This window comes from Grampus griseus, assembly GCF_964374135.1.
Source record: "Grampus griseus genome assembly, chromosome: 12".
Lineage (NCBI taxonomy): Eukaryota > Metazoa > Chordata > Mammalia > Artiodactyla > Delphinidae > Grampus > Grampus griseus.
The window spans coordinates 15,252,347-15,267,840 of NC_139006.1; positions in this window are offsets into that span (position 1 = coordinate 15,252,347).

Consider the following 15,494-nt stretch of genomic DNA (forward strand, 5'->3'; position numbering starts at 1 on the left):
CTCTTGCATCTTGATTGTCCTTTCTTCTAGGCACATCTCTCCTTTGCTGTATCTCATTCTTGTCTCTTTGTCCTGTGCTTTTAAGCCACAGGTCCATCAGCCCTTGGATTGGAACAGGCATTAGAACTCACTCAGCTCAACCACAGCATCTTGCCCTCTCTATCACTCCCCAGTCCAAAGTTGAAATCAATCTACTAGATTTTTCCCAAGCTCTGGTGAAATACGTCCAGTGACAGAGAGCCCACTAAATCTCAAAGCAGCAGCATCCATTGTAGGAGACCTTCAGAGGGTAACTTAGTTAGGTTAAACCACATTTCCACAGTTCCCTTAGCCCTGATTCTGTTCACTGAGGCTTCACAAACTTTATTCCCTCTCTCCTATGGTTGTCCTTTGGGTATATGAAGGCAGCTATCACATCTCCTCACTGAGAAATTTTAGGCCATCAGGCTTGATCTTTATCAGCTTCTCAACCTGTATCTGGTCCCCATCCTCATCCCCTTCCATCATTATGCCCTTTCCTTACATCTGAAGAGTACAACTGCCTCTCTTTCTGTTTTCAAAGCTAACCTTTCCACCTATGTTCTCCACTCCGTCTCCTCCTGCCCTCTCCATCACCTTGGTGATTGAAGTGGACTTGGGAATCAATAAAAAAAGAGAGAGAAGGAAAGATTCACACCCAAGCCTATAGCTTGTGCCAGCGAATGAATGGGGAAGCCATCAATTACAAGAGGGAGAAAACAGAAGCAGGTTTGGAATGGAGATAACGAGTTCAGGGTGGGGCCTGGTCGAGTTAGAGGTGTCTGGACACATCCAAATGGAAATGTCTAGCAAGTGGCTGGACATAAGATTCTAAAGCTTGGTGGGAAGGCTTGGGCTGGGGATGGAGATTAGGGAATCATCAGCATAGAGAAGGTGGCTGGAACAAGAAAAGTGGTACGATCGCCCAAAGAGGGTATGAAGAGTGAGAATATCAGAGAGACAAGTACAGTATTTTGGGGGACCTCAATGTTTAAGAGGTAAAGGGAAGGTACTACAGACATGGAAAAGATACAAGGAAAACCAAGAGAATTTAGCGAGGGCTTCCCTGGTGGCGCAGTGGTTAAGAATCTGCCTACCAATGAAGGGAACACGGGTTCGAGCCCTTGTCTGGGAAGATTCCACATGCCACAGAGCAACTACTGAGCCTGTGAGCCACAACTACTGAGCCCACATGCCACAACTACTGAAGCCCGCGTGCCTAGAGCCCATGCTCTGCAACGAGAAGCCACCACAATGAGAAGGCCGCGCACTGCTACGAAGAGTAGCCCCCGCTCGCCGCAACTAGAGAAAGCCCACGTGCAGCAACAAAGACCCAACGCAAGCAAAAATAAACAAATTAAATTAATTAATTTTTTTAAAAAAACACAGAGAATTTAGTGAAATGAAATCCAAAGGAGTAGAGAGTGGGAAAGGAGGGGTGACCAGCCATGTCAAATGAGTCATGAGGTCCAGGAAAAGAACTAATGGAAAATATCAAGCAAACTTGACTGTTAGAAGATCAGGGGTAAACTCGGAGAATGTGATTCCTATAGAAGGATGGGGGCAGAAAACAAACTGCACTGGGTGAGAAAATGTTGAAGGGAATCCCAAAACAGATTTCCCTTTTGAGACATTTATATGAGAATAGGAGGGGTTTCTAATAGGAGTTTCTGATTTCGGAGTTGTATTAGTTTCTAGGGCTGCTGCACGAATTATCACAAACTTGGTGGCCTTAAACAACAGAAATTTATTCTTTCACAGTTATGGAGGCCAGAAGTCTTCAATCAAGGTGCTGGCAAGATTGGTTTCTTCTGGAAGACCTGCGGAAGAATCCATCCCATGCCTCTCTCCTTGCTTTGTTCACTTTGTTCATCAAGGTAATCCTTGACATTCCTTGGCTTATAGACACACATCACTCCAATCCCTGCCTCTGTCTTTACATGGTCATCCCCCTCTGTGTCTCTGTGGGTGTGATTTGAATCTCCCAGCCTTTTGAGAGAACACCAGACATTGGATTAAGGGCCCATCCCAAATCCAGAATGATCTCATCTCAAGATCCTTAACTTAATTACATCTGCAAAGATCCCATTTCCAAATAAGCTCACATTCACAGGTACCAGGGGTCAGGATTTCAGCATGGCTTTTGGAGGCTCTATTCAATCTACTACAAGGGTGCAAAGATGGATAGAAAACAAGCTTTGACAAAAACTCTCTCCTCCCTCACCAATCTACGATGCCTAAAAAATAAATCATCATATTAATATCTCATAAGGATGAATTCATTTAGGTAAATGGAAATTTTAAAAGCCTCAACAGGGGTAATATTTATTCAACAAAGATTTATTGAACTCTTCTTTTGTGCCAAGCATACTGCTAGTCATTGAGGATAATGAAATGGATAAGATAGGAAAGTAAAAATCATTGTTAAATTAATTTCTGGAATTCTTAGCAACAAAAAGCCAGAAAACCCATCAACTCCTAGAAGTATATATAGATTTTCTATACCAAATACATAATTTTTTATTTTTCATTTTTTATATCCACCTCATTGAGATATAATTTGCATACAGTAAAATGAATAGATTTTTTAAATTTTTTATTGGCATATAGTTGATTTAAAATGTTGTGTTAGTTTCTGCTGTACAGCAAAGTGAATCAGTTATACATATACATATATCCACTCCTTTTTTTAGATTCTTTTCCCATATAGGTCATTACAGAGTTTTTTGTTTGTTTGTTTGTTTTTGCGGTACGCGGGCCTCTCACTGTTGTGGCCTCTCCCGTTGCGGAGCACAGGCTCCAGACGCGCAGGCTCAGTGGCCATGGTTCACGGGCCTAGCCGCTCCGCGGCATGTGGGATCTTCCCAGACCAGGGCACGAACCCATATCCTCTGCATTGGCAGGCAGACGCTCAACCACTGCACCACCAGGGAAGCCCTCTACATTTTTATGAAGTCAAGTTTATGAAAGTTTCATGGCTCATGCTTTTTTTTTTTTTGTCCTTTCTAAGGACAAAAGAAGAAATCTAAGAAATCTTTGCCCAGCTCAAGGTCACAAAGATTTTACTCCTACGTGTTTTATAAGACGTTTTATAGTTTCGCATTTTACATTTAGGTCTGTGATCCATTTCAAGTTAATATTTGTATATGGTGTGATGCATGGATGGAGGTTTATTTTTTTCACATGGATATCCAATTGTCCTCACACAATTTGTTGAAAAGACTATTCTTTCTTTATTGCATTGCTTTGGCACCTTCATTAAAAATTGACTACACATGTATGGGTCTATTAACCAGCTCTCTGTTGTATTCCATTGATATAAATCTTTCTATTCTTTTGCCAGTATCACATTGTATAGACTACTGTATCACATTGTATCGACTACTGTAGCATTTTAGTAAGTCTTGAAATCAGGTAGTATGAGTCCCTTGACCTTGTTCTTTGCAAAATTCTTTTGGTTTGTTCTGGATTCTTTACATTCCCATATAATTTTTAGAATTAATTTGTCAATTCCTAAAAAGAGAAGGCTGCTTGGATTTTGAACGAGATTAAGTCTATCAGTTTGAGGAGGCTCGACACCTTAGCAATACTCAGTCTTTCAATCCATGATATGGAATATTTCTGCATTTATTTAGGTTTTCCTTCATTTCTCTCAGCAATGGTCTGTCATTTTCAGTATTCGGTAGGTTTTATACATATTTTGTTAAATCTATCCCTAAGTATTTCATGTTTTTGATGTTATTATAAATAGTATTTTTAAATTTTTCATTTTACAATTATTTATTGTTAGTATATAATAGTACAACTACATTTTTTATATTAACCTTGTATCCTGCAACCTTGCTAAATTCTCTTATGCATTCTAATAGTTTTTAAATAGATTCCTTAGGATTTTCTACCTACATGAGCATGTTGCTTAAAAATAAAGGCAATTTTATTTCTTCCCTTTCAAACTATATGCCTTTTTTCTTTGCCTTATTGCCACGGCTAGGACCTCAAACATGATGCTGAATAGAAGTGGTAAAAGGGGACATCCTTGTGTTGTTCCCATATTAGGGGGCAAGTTTTCAGTTATTCATTAGTAAGTATGATGCTAATTATAGATTTTTCATAGATGTGCTCATGTAACATTTTAAAAAATCTTAAATAGTATCACTGTTACTATTAACATTATAAAGGATAAGGATATTTACTGTAAAGCATGCAAACAGGACTGAAGGGTATGATATAAAATGCTCTGACCCAATTCTACCAATCTCTCCCAAAAGGTACCATAATTATTTGGATACTGAAAGAGATAAAGACAGAGACAGAAAGAGACTGGGAGGGGGAGGCAAAGACAGAAAGAGACTGGGAGGCAAAAAGAGAATATATGTTTATTTAAAAGGAAAAATAACTTCAGTTATCCAGAGCGGCAAATCTTTTCAATGGAGGAATTCTCCTCTTTCCCTGGAGTTTTACCTGAGCCCAGATCATTCTGATTCAGCTATCTTCTCTGTATTCAGAGGACAAGGAACATCGTCCTTGGAATCAGAAGAGTGGGGATGAGAAGTCAGCACAGCCTAGCAATTAAGAGCCTGAGCTTCAGAGTCAGACTTATCTGAGGTTATATCTTCATTGTAATTCTTACTGATGTGTAAGCCCTGAGCCTCTATTTGCACATCTGTAAAAAGGCCATGGTAATAGCACAGGTCTCACAAGGTTGAGCTATAACACACGAGATGTAATACATGGATGTAATATGCTCAGCACTTTGCCTGCACATAGCAAATCCACCATGAATGTGAGCAGTCACTGGGTGTCTTTGGGCCAATTTATTACCCTCTAGGATCCCATAAAATAGGGGTATGCCCATCTGCCTCCCAAGATTACATGGAAATGAAATGAGAGGATAAACATCGAAGGCAGAGCCAAACAACAAAGTCTGATCGATGACTGGAGGTTAAGAATCAGAACTTGGTTTAAGATCCATGTTCGTGCCTATCACTCAAGAGGAACTTCCCTACAAAGCTCCAGCACTTGCTCCTTTATTGATCAACTTCTGAGAAGACCAATATTATTCTGGATAGGCAGTAGCTTCAATTTTAAATAAGGATTAATTTGTTTACTCTGGAATGAACAAACTTCATTTTTTTCCTTCCAAAACTATTACCTGTTCTAATGAAGTCCCAGAATGGAAGAGTGTCTGGCAAGCCATCTAGTTCCATGGATTTGGGATTGGATATACAACAGAAGCAACACCAGTTATATGGAGAACATATATCCCCAATTCCTGTCTATGGATTAGGGTTGCTAAATTTAGTGAATAAAAACACAGGATGCCCAGTTAAAATTGGACTTCAGATAAACAATGAATAGGGGTAGGATTCTTGTTTTATAAGTATGACCCATACAATATTTGGGACATACTTATACTAAAAAATTATTCATCGTAGGGACTTCCCTGGTGGTGCAGTTAAGAATCCACCTGCCAATGCAGGGGACACAGGTTTGATCCCTGGTCCAGGAAGATCTCAAATGCTGCGAAGCAACTAAGCCTGTGCGTCACAACTACTGAAGCCTGTTCACCTAGAGCCCACGTGCCGCAACTACTAAAGCCCGCGCGCCTACAGCCCGTGCTCTGCAACAAGAGAAGCCACCACCATGAGAAGCCCGTGCACCGGCACCAGGGGCTGGTTTCACGGAAGACAATTTTTCCGCAGGCGGTGGGGGCGGGGTGTGGATGGTTCAGGGTTCAGGTGGTTAATGCCAGTGATGGGGGGATGGCTCGGGCGGTAATGGGAGCCATGGGGAGCGGCAGATGAAGCTCCACTCACTCACCCGCTGCTCACCTCCGGCTATGCAGCCCGGTTCCTAACAGGAACCAGTACTGGTCTGCGGCCCAGGGGTTGGGGACCCCTGTGCTAGAGTGTGAGAATTCAGAAGGGCACAGCAGACTTCTGAATTTCAAAGATGGTGCTAGGTATTTTAGATACTTTTCCTCATTTAATCTTCCCTCACATATTCAACAAAAGCCATACGGGTTGGCATTATCTCCCACTTTAGGAATGAGGTGATTGAGGCTGAGAAAGATTAAGTAGTTTGTCTTAAATCTAAAGTAATTATCTAGGAGAGTTTCATGGCAGGTGAGACCATTTCAAGCAAAAAGAATGTGTAGAAGGAAGGATCCAGGAGTGAGAATGGCTTGTTCTGGGGATACTGAGTGTAGGAAAGAGGACATTTCTCTGAACCTCACACAGGAATGGCTAATGATCTGAGGGCTCATCAGAGCCCAGGATGCCTCCTCAGTCACTTTTCCTAGTGACTTGCATCACTGTGCTTTCTTTTACTCATGTGGTCTCTCTCTCTCTGTTCCATCTCTTCCTTTCCCTTGCTGCTGCTACATGGTCATCTCACTTTGCTGCTCGGCCCATGATAAGTGTCACTTGGAGGGAAGAAGAGGTCCTACTCAGTCCTTAGCATTAAGTCAATTGCCTGAAAAACCTACACGGGGATGGAGCACTTGCCATCTAATAACCAAATGGAGCTTCAATTTCCCATTTGTCGCTGCACCTTGTATGTGTAAAACTGCAGCTAAGAGATGGAGTGGCTGGGCCAGCAGGATTCAAGAAGTCCCTGGGTCCTCCCACCAAATTCCATCAAATGCTCAAAGCCCAACACTAACGATTCTGGTCTAGCTGGAGATGAGAGTCAGGGAGTTTGGGAGGAAGATGACAAGGAGCCATGGAAGAGCACTATAGGCAAAGAAGAGCCACTTAAGGTGTCTGAACGAGGCAGCTGCCGTGCTAAGAGGGGCTGAAGTGTGAACAAAGGCTTGTTGACCAGCTAATGAAACACCTTCAGCCTCAAGAGGAGTTTTCCTCTAAGAGTGTGCAGGGCAGACTGGACACCAGTTAGGAAAGCATCACAGGACTCCTGGTCTTCAGTTGGCAAATATTCATCAGGCATCTTCTAACTGTGGAGAACCAGGGCAAGGTGCTGCATCTATTCTAGGTGCTGGGGACACAACATCTAACAAGAAAGACCTGGTTCCTGCTCTCCTGGAACTTACAATCTAGTGGGGAGACAAGCAGCAAATAAACTAGTGAATAAAATAAGCATGATTTTTTTCAGTTGGCAGTGAGTGCCTTGAAAAAAATAAAACTAGTTGATGGGATGGTGGGGAGCAGAGGGGCATCATCAGAAAAGAGTCAGGGAAAGCACCTCTGGCTTCAGTAGAGACCTGAAAGATCAGGAGAAAGATCAGACAGAGGAAAGAATAGCAAACAGACAGAGGAACAGCAAAGACCAGATAGAAGAAAGAATAAGCAAAAGGGATTGAAGAGAGATGGCCATGTGGCTGGAGCAGAGTGTGTGAGGGGAGAAGGGAAAGAGTTCAGGTTGGATTGCTGGGAAAAGGCCAAATCACACAGGACCTTGCAGACAAGGTAAAAAATGTGAACTTGGCCCAAGTGCAAGGATGAGCCTTTGGCTGACGTGGTAAGTGATGGTAGCAGGGAGGAAAGTTTCCAAAAGTCACTTCAAATGTGGGGAAGCCGAGACTTTATGACAGGTGAGACGTAAGGAACCCAAGAGGAATGCTGATCTCGTTGGGTTTGATTCTAGGACATTGATGAACCCATGTTTACCCATGATGGGCAGGGGAGCTATGTCATAAGAGGTGTGTTCTTCTCATGTCATCCTCCTACATCCATGGATTCTCATCCCTGCAGCCACCTGTCCCATGTAGTCAGAGTGGTATAAGTTTCCAGGATTCATACTGGGCTTGGAGAAGGAGAAAGAGTCCTTAAGAAGCCTGGTAATAAAGCATGGATTCAGCCCAGCTTACCAAAGAGGGCAGATTGGGTTTTTAGCCCAAGCCCAGCTCATAATAAAATATCACCTCATTCCCTCTCCCCTACTGTCTCATGTTCACTTATCTCCATCTGGAACCTTGGGAGAAAAGGGGTGGCTGAATGAAGACTGGCTTCAGACATTCCTGGGCCCTGTAACTAGGTACCATCTAAAGCTTCCCAAAGCTCACAATGGTCCCTAACACACATAGAACAAATTCTGATGGATATATTTCAAACTTTTTTTTAAATGGTTGTCTCTTGGAGCTAAGATTTTGGATGGTTTATATTTTCTTTTTATGCTTAACCATATTTTGCAACTTTGCTTCAAGTAATACTTGTTAACTGAATGGCAAAAAAAAAATTAAAAGGATGATGGCTTATACAATTAGATGGGACAATCTCACTGTGGTATAAGTGCTCCCCATATTTTGGAAAGAAAACTAAAATATTCTGAAGGAAAATGTTCCCTCTCCACCTTTCATAAAGGCATGAGTCTCCTCATTTACAAAATGCATGGCACCCATGAGCTAAGATCCGAGTTTCTCCATGGTGTAACATTCATAGGACATAACCTTATCCCCAAAAAACCTGAACTTTGAGCTTCGTGTTTTATTGCCTTATTTGCTTTTACAGCTCTGCTGTAAAGATGTTTATTTTCAGCAACACGAGTGATCAGTTCTCTCCCTCCTCTCTCCCAGCCAGCTTCTCCCAGTCCCAAAGTGACTTTGAAAGGCCCAGGATAAAAGCACTCATTCATGCTGGTCGTGCCTCCTTGTCATCAAATTGTCTGTACTGATGTTCAAAAGATCAATGTTTTCTCATCTTTGTCTTAGCCAATTTCAAATGATAATTTTAAAAAATGAAGCTGACAATTATCTGACTGAAATTAATGCAGGTTTCCATCTTGCAATTGAAAATCATCAAATATCAAATCTCCCAATGAGAAGCCAAAACTCCAAATCAGAGCTCACAACCCATCAGTCTGGGTAGTTGAGTTTGGTGGCCATGTGTGTTTTATTTAGCTCTTGCATAGTTCCTTAAATTGGAATTTGTTATCAATATTTACCAATCAGGAGATTTTACTCCACATTCCAGATTCTCAGCTTCTCTTACAAACTCTGAGGATAGGGGACTTCCCTGGTGGTCCAGTGGTAAACAGTCTGCCTTTCAATGCAGGGGACGCGGGTTCGATCCCTAGTCAGGGAACTAAGATCCCACATGCCTCAGGGCAACTAAGCCTGCGCGCACCGCAACTACTGAGCTCGCAAGCCTCAGTGAGAGAGCCCACCTGCCGCAAACTACAGAGCCCATGCGCTCTGGAGCCTGCGCACCACAACTAGAGAAGAGAAAACCCGCATGCCACAACTAGAGAGAAGCCTGAGCGCTGCAACAAAGAGACTACGCACCGCAACGAAAGATCCCGCAGGCCTCAAAAAAGGTCCCACGTGCTGCAACTAAGACCCAACACAGCCAAACGTTAAATAAATAAATAAATAAATATTTTTAAAAGGCAACCTGTGGAATGGGAGAAAATATTTGCAAATTATGTATTGAAAAGGGATTAATATCTAAAATATATAAGGAACTCATACAACTCAATAGCTAAATAAATAAATATAGGCAAAGGACCTGAACAGACATTAAAAAAAAAAAAAGCTGAGGATATAACAGTCCTGGGTCATACAGCCATTTGGCAACACCAGCTTCGATCTAAGTAATAAGGCATGGTTCACCACAGTCCCCACCATTCCCTATTGTATGCCAATCCCATGACTAAGTTACAATTGCCATTTATCTTCTTATATCTGTATCATTTTACTTGTTTACTGCCAGGCGTCTGTAGATATCTGAGTTTGCAACTTCTCATTTGGGTCAAATACAGCAAATTTAGAGATGTTGTTTCACTGTTTCATTTGTATTTCAAAATTGTATCTGTGCTTCAAAACTGCATGAGGATAAAAACATTGTGTAGAGGTAAAAAACATGTGTAGAGAATGAGACAAAATATAAAAAGATTAGTTGGAGACCCTTGAATAGATAGATCATCTCTCTGATTCAGTTTCTCCAGTTGTAACCAGGACTTGGATAGAGAATCCAGGAGCCGGGGAAGAGCATGAGAACCCAGTGGCACACAGGACTGCCACATATGGTTGTATAGGTTGCGCACTGCACAAGAGCATCCAGTTAAGACAGCAAGTGGGGGCTGAAATCCTGGCATGGGCTACATCCACACAGAGGAAGGGGCACCTTTTTTTAATTCCCATGATCAAGCCATAAGGGCTAGTGGTGTCACTGGTGGCACAACCAAAGAGCTACGTAGTATGGGATTGGCACTGACCATAAATCTACCCCTGCTTTTTTTGGGAGGGGGGGCGGGAGATCATATACAAATGTCCTACTATTAGTCAGAATCAGGCTTATATAAGCATAACAACCTAGATCATTGTCATCAGCAAGTTCACATATTGGCTAAGAGGGAGGACTCTGGACTCAGACAGACTTGAGTTTGCATTCCACCTTGCCACTTATCAACTCTGCAACGTTACACAAGTTGCTTAAATTATCTGAGCCTCATATTTCTGAGCCTCGGTTTCTTCATTGATCACATGGGAATAATAAAACCTACCTCACCACAGGACTGACTCAATGAGCAAGTACAAATAAAGCCCATAACACAGGGCTGAGCCAGTAGGTGCTAAGTAAAAGTTTGTTGCTATCGGTTGTTACCAGTATTCAGAAGAGTGTCACTGTTGGTTGATTTAAGGGCTTCAGCAGGCATGTATGTTCACCAGCCTAGTTATCCAGAGATGGACACTAAAAAACAAGAATATAATGGAATATTCTTTGAAAAACGGGCAACTATTAAAAGCCCTAATTCCTAAGGTTCAGATTTAGGACTTAGATTCCAAACAACTTCTGACCTCCAGAATTTCCTCTAAGTCAGTGATTCTAACCTCTTTGGGATCACAGCATCTCTAATGAAAAGCCTGGAACTTCTCCCCCTAAGAATACATACATACATACCTGCCCCTAAACACAACATTTTGACATAAAATTCTAGGGGTATCCATGGACTGATGGCTCATATATCCTAATCTTTAAATGGAAGTGTCTGTCCTTTAGTTTTAGAAAGGATTGTATGTCCTTTCAAGAACATATCAGGTTCACAATATTTTCCATGTAAATGACTTGAGGGTGTAACTATACATTTATATCCTGCTAAATATTTTGTATCAAGGTGAACATAGATAACACTGAATGAGACTTTGAGAAATGTTACACTATTTTGTGACTGTCCTTTTGGGCCTTGGGGCTAGACCATAGTGTGACTGTTTAGGCTGGAATGTTCCTATGACAGGAGTGACATTCCCACTATCAATTATCCTAATAAGAAGTTTGGATGAGCAAATGCCTTTAGAATGGGGAAGGGAGGAACTTAATTTCTTTATCTGGTCTAAAGGACATTGGCCCAGATACCAACACATGAAAGAGCCTGGTATCATCTAGTATCACTTGGAGGTGAGGAGGTGGGGCTGGGAGGATTGAGCAAACTCACACATTTACTTCTGAAGCAGTGGCAGCCCCATCATGGCAGCAAGAGCAGTGAAAGAAGGGAAGGCATTAATTTTGGGTGGAGGATGGAAAATTATTTACAGGTGCTTATTCCTTCAATTATAGAATAAGTGGCAATGTTCCCTGACTGTCCCAATAGCCATTCCAAATCTCCTTCTCCCTCATCACCTGAGCCAGAATCTCACTTTCCCAGCCTCCTCTGCAACAGGGATAACCGTGTGATTCTGTTCTGGCCAATGAGGGCCTTTGGGCTCAGAGAACATGGACGGGAGATTGGAGGTTTCTTCTCTGAAGAATACAGTGGCCTCTAAGAACATCCTCCATGTTTTGCATTCGGGGCTCCCCATTCAAATACCCAAAAAAAAAATCTGCCAGTTGACCATGACTCTCTCTTTCTCTCTCTAAGTATGAGGAGGTAACCAAAGATCACCAGGCATTAGAGGAAACCCTCCAAAGTGGAAGAGAGAGGTTTAAGATAAGCTATAGCAATTGCTGGCACAGACAACTGTGTCCCAGAGAATAGCTATTCCATGAGGGTCAGCAGCCAGCTCAAAGGCTAGGAAGACCTGGTGGATATGTTTTAGACATCCTCTGGGAAATACCCAGACAAGGCCAGAGGATCCTTCAAAGGGCATCAATTTCTGGCAGTCAACCAGGTGGTGACTCACTGAATAACGAGTGTGCAGAAAAGGTGTGATCTCATTGTTACAGATCTGTGAGGCTGGAGGTATGCAGGTGACTTAATAATACACTTTTAAGAGTAATAAAAATAGTAATAATTTGCTTCTGGAAGGAGAAAATTAGAACATCAATGAATGAAGGTGGAATCTTCATCCATAATGTCCCAAACTGTCCATCTATAACGTTATCTATTGCAATGGAATATCAGTAAACCATTTATGTTGTGTTTCCAGACTTGGAGGCCACCCTGTAGCATCAAGCAGATTGTCAACAAACAGAGGGGTCAGTCTGAAGAAACAGAGCCAAGAAACCCAAGTCCAAGATCACAGGACAGAAAACAGAGGCAAGATTCAGAATGAAGGGGAGGAGACTTCTTGTTGGATTGTCAGATGATCACAGATGCTTGTTATAGAGTATGTGTACCTTAGCCAAGGGTATAAAAGGAGCTCTAAAGGAATTACCTGTTCAATATCTTTTCTCCCTATTTTCTTTCATTACAGAACTCTTACTTTCTTCTAGAAGTCAGTGTGCCTGGCTAAAATAACATGCTTCCCCACCTCCGTTGCAGCTGGCAATAGCCAACGGAAGCAGAAGTTGTAGGGAGGAGTTCCTGAAAAATCTCCTGAAGAGAGAGGAAGACAATTTTTCCATTCCATCCCTTTCCTTCTTCTTCCTCCCTGGCATGCTGACAAGATGCTGGAGCTCCAACCGCCATCTTGGACTATGAGGCAAATTTGAGGATCAAAGCCACATGATATGGATATTAGAGAAGAAAACCAGAAGGAGTTTGGGTTACCAAATTTGTGTTGCTGACCTAGCTCTTTTTTGTGTGAGAGAGGCTAAACCTTTTGCATCAGACAGGATAGGTTAGGTTATGATATGATAACAAAGAGCCCCCCAAAATTTCAGTGGCTTAAAACAACTAGGTTTATATTCATGCTGCATATGCATCATCGTTTAACTCACTCCAGGATTAGGGTGGCAGGGCAGCGCCCAGCTGGAGTACTGCTAGTCACCACGTAAGAGGGGAGGAGAGAACACGGCAAATCATGCCTTGGCTTTTTTTTCTTTTTTTGCGGTACGCGGGCCTCTCACTGTTGTGGCCTCTCCCGTTGCGGAGCACAGGCTCCGGACGCACAGGCTCAGCGGCCATGGCTCACGGACCCAGCCGCTCCGTGGCATGTGGGATCTTCCCAGACCGGGGCACGAACTCGTGTCCCCTGCATCAGCAGGCGGACTCTCAACCACTGCGCCACCAGGGAAGCCCCATGCCTTGGCTTTTAAAGCATTCATATATGTCCCTTCTATTTACATTTCATTGGCCAAAGAAAGCCACATGGTCATGCCCAACTACAAAACGCGTAGGGAAGAGTGATTCTACCTTGGGTCTTGAAGGCAGAGAGCCAAGAATATTGGATGAACAGTACTAATAACTAGTGTAACTTTTCCTAGTTTTAGCTACCCGTTTGGGTTTTCTAGTACATGCAGCTAAACTTGATCCTAACTGGTACTGAGGACCAAGTTGTCCGGAAAAGCCCCATCACTGTACGGGCCAGTGAGCTTCACACCATCCCCCTGAGAGAAATAGGAGGTGGGAATTCCCATTTGCCACCTTCCTTTCTTCCCAGCAGTGGGAAAATAGAAGTACAAGAGCAGCAGAACTGGGATTTACTAAGTACAACTATCACTCCCATTTGTGCTCTCAGAGGCTCAAGGCACAAGGGCACACAGCTAGTTAGAGGCAGAGTGAAAAACTGAACACACGCTGACTGACTTGACTTAACCTCAGAGCCTCAGAGCTACCTGATAAATCCCTTAGGTACTGAGATGCAAGTCCAGTCTCCTGGCCCTGAGGCCAAATGGAACCTGCCATCCTTTCCCTCCCAGAAAGGGCATCCTTCCCATCCCAGTGGAGACAGGTGGTTCTCATGGGCCTTTACAGCTTTGCCTTCTAACCCAGGAGGCTGCACTAGGAAGTCTAAAAGGTCTCTCTTGTAAGTGTTGCATTTATAAGGAAGATCTCTTCACTTTCATTTCCAACCAGAGGTCACCTCCTTGCTTATTCATCCAAAGCACTGTTATTTCTCTCATTTGCCTGGGCAATGTGGCTTTGTTTGTAAGAGTAGCTAAATGGGGTTCCAGTGAGGGCTCTTCTGAGTATTTTTGCCAGTCAAAGGGTGCTGGAACAGGATATTAAGACCAAAAATCAGGAAGAAAAATATTTTTAGACTTGAACATGTTATTTTTTTCTGTACAGCTTGGACACTGAAAACAAAAGTAAAAGACAAATGAGAAATCAGAAGAAAATATTTGCAACGTATAATGACAGGAAATGGGTTAATATCCACAATGTATAAAGAACTGAAAATCAGGCAGAAAAAAATGAGCAAGGCAATAGAGTAAAGAAAGAACTGACAAACTCAGGAACAGATGCTCAGCCTCCTTAATAACCAAGTAAATAAGAATCAAAATCAGTTTTTTCATCAGATTAGCAAGAGACTGATCTTTTGCAGAACTGATGAGGGTAATCAGAAATGGACACTCTCATATATTGTCGGTGGGAGTTTAAAATGGAACAATGTTTTGGGAGAGCAATTTGGAACGTCTATCAAAATTTTAACATCAAGCTGTATAGATTAAATATCTACAGCTTTTTGTATGTCAATCATACCTCAATTAAGCAGTTAAATTTAGAAGGAAGAAAGGAAGGAAGAGAGGGAGGGAGGGAAGAAAGGAAAGAAGGAAGGGAGGTAAATAATGTGCCTACTTCCTAGGGTGGTTGGGACACAGTGCTCAAGGCAGTGAATGAATGAGCTAGGGCTGCCACTGCTGTTAAAAACAGATGAACACTTTTTTCCAATCACCTAAACGCTGCAGGAAGAAATTTTCCACCCTGCAGCCACAGCGATATTTTAAGAATCAGAGCCGGTCAAATTATTCAACCACCTAAAACCCTCCAATAAAAATTAAGTCCAGGGAATTCCCCTGAGGTCCAGTGGTTAGGACTCAGCACTTTCACTGCCAAGTGAAAGTGGGCCTGGGTTCAATCCTTGGTCGGAAAACTGAGATCCTGCAAGCTGGTCAGTGCAGCCAAAAAAAAAATTAAGTCCAAACTTCCTACATCGGTCTTTGAGGCCCCGCCCACCTCTCCAGCCTCACCTTGCACAGCTCTCCCCAATTCATGTCACTGAGGCCCAGAGGCACTTTTTTCCCATTCTTTGATTTCCCACCTCGGGTCTTTGCACATGCTGTGCCCTCTACCTGGAATCTTCTTCCCACTGCTCTTCCAATATCAGTTTTCCCCTGTCCTGCACAGCTTGGCTGAAATGTCGCATGCCAGGCTTTCCTGACACCCACTCCAAAGCTAGCCACCCGCTGTCAGTCTCT